Source organism: Geospiza fortis, unplaced genomic scaffold, assembly GCF_000277835.1.
Source record: "Geospiza fortis unplaced genomic scaffold, GeoFor_1.0 scaffold339, whole genome shotgun sequence".
Lineage (NCBI taxonomy): Eukaryota > Metazoa > Chordata > Aves > Passeriformes > Thraupidae > Geospiza > Geospiza fortis.
Genome location: NW_005054611.1, coordinates 57,854 through 66,131, shown reverse-complemented (window position 1 = coordinate 66,131; position 8,278 = coordinate 57,854).

The following is an 8,278-nucleotide window of genomic DNA, read 5'->3' as shown; positions in this document are numbered from 1 at the left end:
TAAGTGCAGGGGGTCCCTGAACAAATCACTCAGGGCTTACCCTGCAGCCCAGCTTCACTGGTCACCCACTTACCCCCTTCAGCAAGCAATGCACAAGCATCAGACTGATGCTTTGTGAAGGCTGACCTAGAACAGAGACTAGATGGAGTTAAAGAATAAAGTAGGTATTTATTAGAAGGCCTCAATGGAAACACCTTGGGCAGTACAAGAGCTCAGCCAGGGCTACACCCAAGATGAACCTAAGATGGTCACAAAATGGATGACTGGTCTGAAGTCCCATCCTTCTTGTTTTTCTCTCTTCAGCCCACTGTTGTTTATGCTCTTGGGCCTGAAATTTGGATCATTTGTCCTTGGTCACCAGCTAGAGGAGGAATTGTTTTGTCTAGCTACTCTGTGAAGAGTAATATGAAGCTCAGAACTACACACTAAAGCAGCACAAAATCTGAAAAATATGAACGCTAAAACCTGAGGCATCATTTCCCCCCCTTTAGAGGCTTGACAAACCTTTACCTTGTTGAGTCTCTGTTCTAAATATTTACTAATAATGGGTGTTTAATAACAGATAAGTAACTAACAATAGTAAACAACTATCAATATAAACATCTAATAATAAACATTTAATAACAGATAAATATCTTATAGTAAATAAGCATCTAATACTGGATAAATACCTAATAACAGTAAATATCTAACAGTAAATGTCCAATAATAGGTACATATCTAGTAATGTTAATAATAAACAATAGTAAATGGTAATAAACATCTAACAACAGTAATGCACAGTCGGGTATCATGCAAAGAAGAATAATGATTATTGTGGGCAGTTCTTTGGGCACAGAAGAGGAATAATTTAAAACAGGTCTTCATCTGCATTAGTCTTTGCTTTTACAGTTGTTTCTACAGGAGTAGAAGCTTTCTTAACTCTGGAGTAGTGAATCAAGGGTCCTTTGCCAGCAACTTTGACTGGTGTGAGGGTGGTCATTAGAAATTAGAATGGTTCTCTCCTCTTGGCTTATAGAGGATCTCTGTCCCACCACTTAGCATAGACCCAGTCTCCAGGCTGGAAGGGATGTACAGGTGTGTCCAGTCCTATGGGTCTGGAGAGCACAATATAATTCTGGAGCTTCTGCAAAGTAGAACCTAAAGACATTAGATAATTCTGCAAATCACGTTTCCCCTTCAGTTGAATTTCACCTGGAATATGTGGAATCTGCTATGGCCTGCCATAGAGTATTTCATAGGGACTGATTTTATCCCTTTACCTTGGTTGTACATGGATTCTTAGTAAAGTTATAGGCAAGGCCTGAACCCATGTCATGGATGTTTTCTGACAAATTTTGCGAATTTGTGTTTTGAGTCCCATTCATACATTCAACTTTACCCCTCAAGAAAAGTAAAAGACTCCAAAGTCTTTTACTTTGTAGTGATTATTTCTGGAGTAATTGCTGACATCTTACTTCCAGTCCTGATTTTGTTACTGGGATTGGAGTGTTTCATACTGGAAGCTTGTGGGAACCTTTGTCGATCAAGTTAACTTAGTTCTAATGCGCTTCTTACTTTCCACGCATGAGCTGCTATTATTTATTATTATCATCATCAACAACAGCAACAATGTAAAACAAGTCTTTGTGTTTTGCAAATCCATACCTTCCTGAACAGCCAACATGTTTTTCCCTCTCTTGCGTCAAATGGGATTAAAAAGAAACACTGGAGGATCATCTTGTTAAAATATTGAGTGTTTATAATTACCCTATCTTTTTCCCAAGAGGCTGTTCTTACATATGCAGAACCATTTATTATAGGTGAACTGTCAGCTAGCAAATGCAGAAAAAATTCCCAGAAAAGATACAGTACCGGCAGTGATGAGCATTGAAATCCTTTATCCACAGACCAGAGGTGATGAATACTCTCAGCTACTTTTGCATGCCACAGTATCCCCAGCCCCTTGGTAGTCCCATGTGATGTGCCACATGAACATGACACAGACTAAAAAAATTACAACCAAACCCATTTATTAACAATGTCAAATGTTCAAGTCAGCTAAGTAACATCACAACCTGTTGCTGGGGTTAGCTCTGCAGCCAGCAACAAAGTACACCTACAGCCATTGAAATATGAAGGCTCAAATCCTCTTCTTCTTTTTTAAAATCTATTCTTCTAATGATTTTTATTTAGCTCACACTTTGCAGAACGCACTTACAGTATATAAGAAATTATTTTGTAAACCTATAAATCTGCAAATACTGAAATGATGCAATTCTAAATTAACAAAAACCACCTTTCTGCTTTGATAAATCAGTCTTTAAAATTATTTGGTTAAGCAGCTGATTAAAGGTACAGAAGTATAAGGCTCTTAGTACCTGGACTCTCTCAACTTCGATCAGTCAGATACCAAAGCATTTTCACTTCAATAATGACATTTACTTAATTATGCTTAATTAAATATATTTCAATTAGGCATACTTAATTATTCTCACTACAAAAAGCGAGTAATTCTGCTCTCTTCATCAATGCATATATTTAAGTCACTTGCAGAGAAACAAGGAGACGTTGCCACTGCATTTTCCAGTCAATTCCAAGAGAAACTGACAGCACAAATGGATTGCCTTCACCTTTTGGCATATATTTACTTTTGTAGCCAAAGGCTCTTATTTTTCTCAGAATGTGAACTTGTTGAATGGTTAAAATGGATCCCAGCAACTTTAACTAAGTTAAAATTTGAGTCTGAGCGCTGGTATTTTTGGTTCCTTGATTTTGGGGTGACAAAGAAATAATTAAAAAGAAAACAAAAATTCGGAGTCAGCCAATTATTTTACATTTCAGTGATAAGTTCCCTGTTTTGGACTGCTGAAGTTGGCCATGTAGATCTACTTCCTCACCAGAGGTCTCACAGTATATTCACACAGAACTGAAAATGAAAATATGTGAAAAATTGTTTGAAGACCATTAAAATATTAATTTTTGCCTTTTAAAGTTTGGCTGTGAGAAGGTTTCTCATTCTTACACTGCTGAGATCTTTGTCCTGAAAAGATGGTCGTTCATGCTTAGAGTGATTTAGCAAGGGCTTTTTCTGAGCTGTAAATTTCAAAGCAATGCACAAGAAGCTGGCTATTAATATCGATGCAATGGCATGATCTAGGTGCAGCATGAAGTTTCTAGAACAGTTTTGTTAGCATTCTTACATAACAACTTCATTCTTTGCTGTGAGTGGTGAGGAACTGGCACAGTGCCAGAGAAGCTGTGGGTGCCCCAGCCCTTAAAGTCCATGCCTAGGTAGGATGGGGCTAGGAGCAACCTGGTCTTATGGAAGGTCTTCTTGCCCCTGGCATGGGCATCGAATGATAGGAGTTTTATGGTCCTTTCCAAACCAAATCATTCTATGATGGCAACAAAGATCATAAAGCCTCACTTCTCACCTGATTTCACTCTTCCTGTATTTATTTTTGTCATTCTTTGTTAACAAAACAGCTTAGGAGACCCAGGCAAATCAGTCAAGACAGGCTTAAGCTGCAAAGAAAACTTAAAGGGAAGAGCAAGACAGCTGTCTGCTACAGCCATAACCCCGCTGTGCACTCTGAATATCTCAAAACTAGATGAAGGGAGTTAAATTATCTTAGAAGATGATGGGCAGGGAGATGCATACACATCCTCTGAGCATTACCACCATGACATCCATAAGTACTGATTGATAGCTCAGTGAAAGAATGAACCATCTATCAATCAAGTCCTGCTGCTGGGCCACAGTTCAGCAGCTTTCAGAAGGGATTTTTTTTCTGGAAAGTGAAGTCTGGAAACAAGATATATGATATACGAGATGGCAACAGTTCTCTGCATTCAAAAGAAAGAGGTAGGTGGTAGATAGGAAGGGAGAGCATTACATCAAGAGCTAATCTTTCTGTTTTTCTTTGTTATGTGCACAACTCTACACATAACATACATAGGAAGGGATCGGTGTTCAAAAGAAGGTATAAATGAGATGTAATAACACACAGAGGAGTGGCCTGCTGTACTGCCCAAAGATGCTAGCAATGGCAGCAATGGGAGGAACAAGGTTTAGGGGAAACATTCCTGGAGCAGGCAGAGGTACCCTAAGTAGTAATGATCCTGCTAAACTCTTAGAAAGGAGAGTATGATGAAAACTTGAAGCTATGAAAGGGTGAGGAATACTCCTGGTGATGTGGAGTAACCTGTCACCCTAAAGAGGACAAACAGTAGAAAATAATTTTGACAGAAGAGAGAAAAAGTGATGGAAGAAGGTCCCTTGAGATTGTAATTTGTACAACCTTGAAAGAAGGTCCCTTGAGATTATAATTTGTACAACCTGTGAAATCATGTTGTTGGAAGCTCCAAAGTGGGCCCTGAAGAAGCTTAATTATGCTGATTTATTGGAATAAGCTCTAGGAGAGCACCTGGCACAGCCGGAACCAGATTTTGCAATGGATGCATCTGCCCACCATCCTCAGCAGAGAGCATGAATCTGAGGGAAAAAATACCTGCAGCATACCCCATATTGTTCCACTTTCTCTGCCACCAATTCCAGTACACACCTTTTATATTGTCCTTGATGCTGTATCACATGAATTCTCACCTCTCCTGACATCACTTCTTCCTTCTCTCACCAGGACTTGCACTCATGTTACACCATGTTGTGCTTCCATGGAGGGAATTCAAATTTCCAGTGCTATGGGGGCAGCCAGGGCATAGGGTAGGCACGTATTGACTGAATGGTGGGTAAACTTTGCACACCACAGTAAAAGTCAATGAGCCTTTGTTGCCTTCCAACTGTCAAATCACTCAACCCTTCATGTATGGGCCTGAGAGCACTTTAAGTGGGACTCTTAGCAGGCTTTCCCCACCACCCAGCTGCAACACTTCAAACCTCCAGAAATTTGAAACTTCATGACTAGAATGTCTTAAATTTTATGTATGTGTGTGTAAGACTGTGCATAATTGTGTTTGACTTACTGCCACTTTTTAACACTCCTTAGTCCTAAAACGTCAGATGCATCCATGGCAACAACTAAAAACCAGTCTGCCAGGCCTTACCAACAGTATTTCAAAATGATAGCTATACAGGGTATGGCATATCAGACAAATGTGTCCTTAACATAAATGCTCTAAATAGGAAAGTTTAAAGATACATTATTATGGATAAACCTGAATACTAACACAAATTTTACATGAATACTCTTGACATTTCTTTTTCCTTTGTGTGAATGTTCCCATCAACTTTGAAGGAATGAAAGTGCTGTCACTTGCCTCCAGGCAACCAACCCTTGAGGAAACAAATACACATCTCCGAACAGGCAAACATAAAGTTAGGGAGGTAAGACCAGATAATCCTGCCAGTGATCCCTTGCAACCTTACTGTGGTTCTCTTTATGATCTAGGGTTTACACTCATTCAGAAGACAAAATACAATTTGAAGCACAGCTGAGAAGATGTTGGATTTCAGAAGTTAAAAGCAACACACAAAAAAAACCACACAGATCATTCCAAATGTGTAATGCTGAAAAAAATCAAGCTTTTGCAACAAAGTTAGTGTAAATTTTTTAGGAAATTTTACTTTATTCTGTGCAATATTGACTAGAAAATGCACATTGATAGGATTTGTGAATGCTAGTTATTTCAAGGCAAAATGTCTATATTATAAATCCACAGCTTTGAGGAATTCCTGCCTGACTAGGATGGACAACTGAAATTGCTGAGCAAATCAAACTATTTTTCCCATATTGTTTTTCAAAATGAGATGAAAAAATTGAGGGAAAGCCATGATTTACACTCCAAATATACAAACCACACCATCACATGATGAGACAGTTTCTCTACAATTCATAAGACAACTTTGAACAGGAAAATAATTTCATGTCCTAGATAGTTAGTAAAAAAGTGACAACTTCAGGTTTTTGTGTTGGGGTTGTTTTTGTTTTGTTTTGTTTTTTTTTAACTAGTATGTAATTTTTATAAAACTCATTTTTGCAAACTGTTTAGTCATCAGATCTGTGAGGGTAAAATGCACCCTCTTTTTCCACAGCAAGGGATGCTTTACATGAATACCGTCACTACCAGGGTTGGGGTATGGTGGTAGAGCTGCACTGATCTCCCTCCCTTTTGCCTGGCCAGGCTGAGACTATGGGATGCTGTTGCTCACTGGAAATATTTGTATAAGCTGAGGGAGACTTATAGCAATAGCACCAACATGCAGATTGGGAAAAAAGACAGGAAAAATTACAAGACCATTTACAGGTTTTTCACACAACCTTGCTAAAAGCACTACAAAACTCATTACAACACTGCTGGAGTCACTACCAAATGGAAGTACTTTACAAAACTTGAAGTGCTTCAATAATTCTGAATTGCTCTCAAACACTTGTGCTCCAAACACTCATATTCCATAAAGTCTCTTTCAACCACTGCAGATTTATAAAAGGAATATAGTCAAAATTATGGTTATTTAACTCTTTCAATGCAGGTGTGAAATGAAATGGTTCCGTATTTTTCTCTTGTAATTTTTGCTATTCACCAAGTAAAAAAGTGGATTATAGGATACAAGAAAAAATAAAAAAAGAAATTACTTTTCTGAATTAAAAAAATCAGTTATACAATGTTGTCTAAGCTATCATGAATTCTTTTTTTTTTTTTATGTTAGTATCCACTTCATGACCAAAAAACCCCAAAACATGAAGGGGTCGGACAATCTTCAGAGATTTTCCTTTAGTATTGAAAGCATTTTATGGTCAGGAGAAGATGTACACTTGAAGCAAGTTGTGCTAGGAACTGAAAATATATTAGAAAATACATTAAGCTTACCACTTTTTTTCCTATTACACCACACAGCAAAGAGCAACACTGAATTGTCTAGATCAGACATTCTTAACTAGGAAGTTGTGCGAATAAGGCTTATCTCAGTTTAGCTACTAAAACAAAAGAATATTGGTGTGTGGGAGCAAAAATTTCAGCATAACTCAAAAGAACAGGAAAATTTATTCAGCTTCAATTAAGAAATCAATTACAAAAACATACTAAACTAATAAAAATCAAAATAATTAGAAAATACGGGTTTCACCACAGTTATTAATGTAATTCACAAATATCTTAGTTCCTTGAAGAGACTGGTCCTTTGGATTTTGATTTTAAGAAAACATCACTTCCTCTCATGCTGCTCACTGACAAAGTATAAACTTATCTTCCCAGGAAAATGCATTTCTGCTCACACTGTTGTTCTAGAAATCCTCCTGTCTCTGCTCCAAGAAGAGGCCTGAAGAGACGTCTCCTGGAGCTGATTATCATGCAGTGGCACAGTATGGTATATGAGCAATCCCATGCTTAAAAGATGCGAAAAACCAGAGAAAATTGCAAGGGAGAAAAATGAATGCATTTCCTACTTTTTTTTTTTAATCTTTTCTTCCCTCCCCTCCCATCAACTAAATTAATCACAAAATCTAGGTCAGCACAAATGAACAAGGTGACCCAGCTTCAAACTAAATGGGTAAAATAGCAACAAGTGAGGTTGCTGTGAAGGCATATGCCCCAGAGTTGAAATTGCTAGGGAACAGCTTCATGCAGCTCTAACCAATTTTTAAATGTGCTTACTCTTGGTTTTTACAAGTGAGTTTAAAATCAGATATTGACCACTAATTTCTGAAATATATCTTTTGATTCATCAGGGACTAAGAGAGCATCTGTCTTGGTTTGAAAAACAAGTGTCAGCTAAGGAAGGCTGGAGCCTCCCTTGAAATGGAAAATGTAAACCGCTTCTCTCCAAATTACTGTAATTTTGAAACCAAGGGGCTATCAAGCAAAGATATGGGGAAAAGGAGTAACAGTTATTTACTAGTATGTATAACAAGGCAAACAAACAACAACAAAGGCAATGACAAAAACCAGAACCAGAAACCCAGTATCAGCCTTCTTGGCAGCAGGCACTTCACCTTCCCCTTTGGTGTAGTTACGGTCATAACCGGCAGGAATGAGCAAAATTCCCGGGGTGGTGGACGATTTATCGGAAGCTCCGCAACTGCAGCTGGAACCACGGGGCGTCTCAGCAGGCAGAGGATGCAGGGCTACAGTCCAGGAAAGCTCTGAGCACTGGCAAAGTGGCGGGGTGGAGCAGCACGCAGGGCAGGGAAAGGCGGGCTCAGGATCCAGCCACTCCGGCAGATGAAGTCCCTTTTTCAGTGAGGCAGGTGTAAATAAGGTCCCAGTTCAGTGGCTGCTTTCATGAGCAGAGGCTCACCCCACAGCAGAGAGAGAGAGAGAGAGAGAGAGAGAGAGAGAG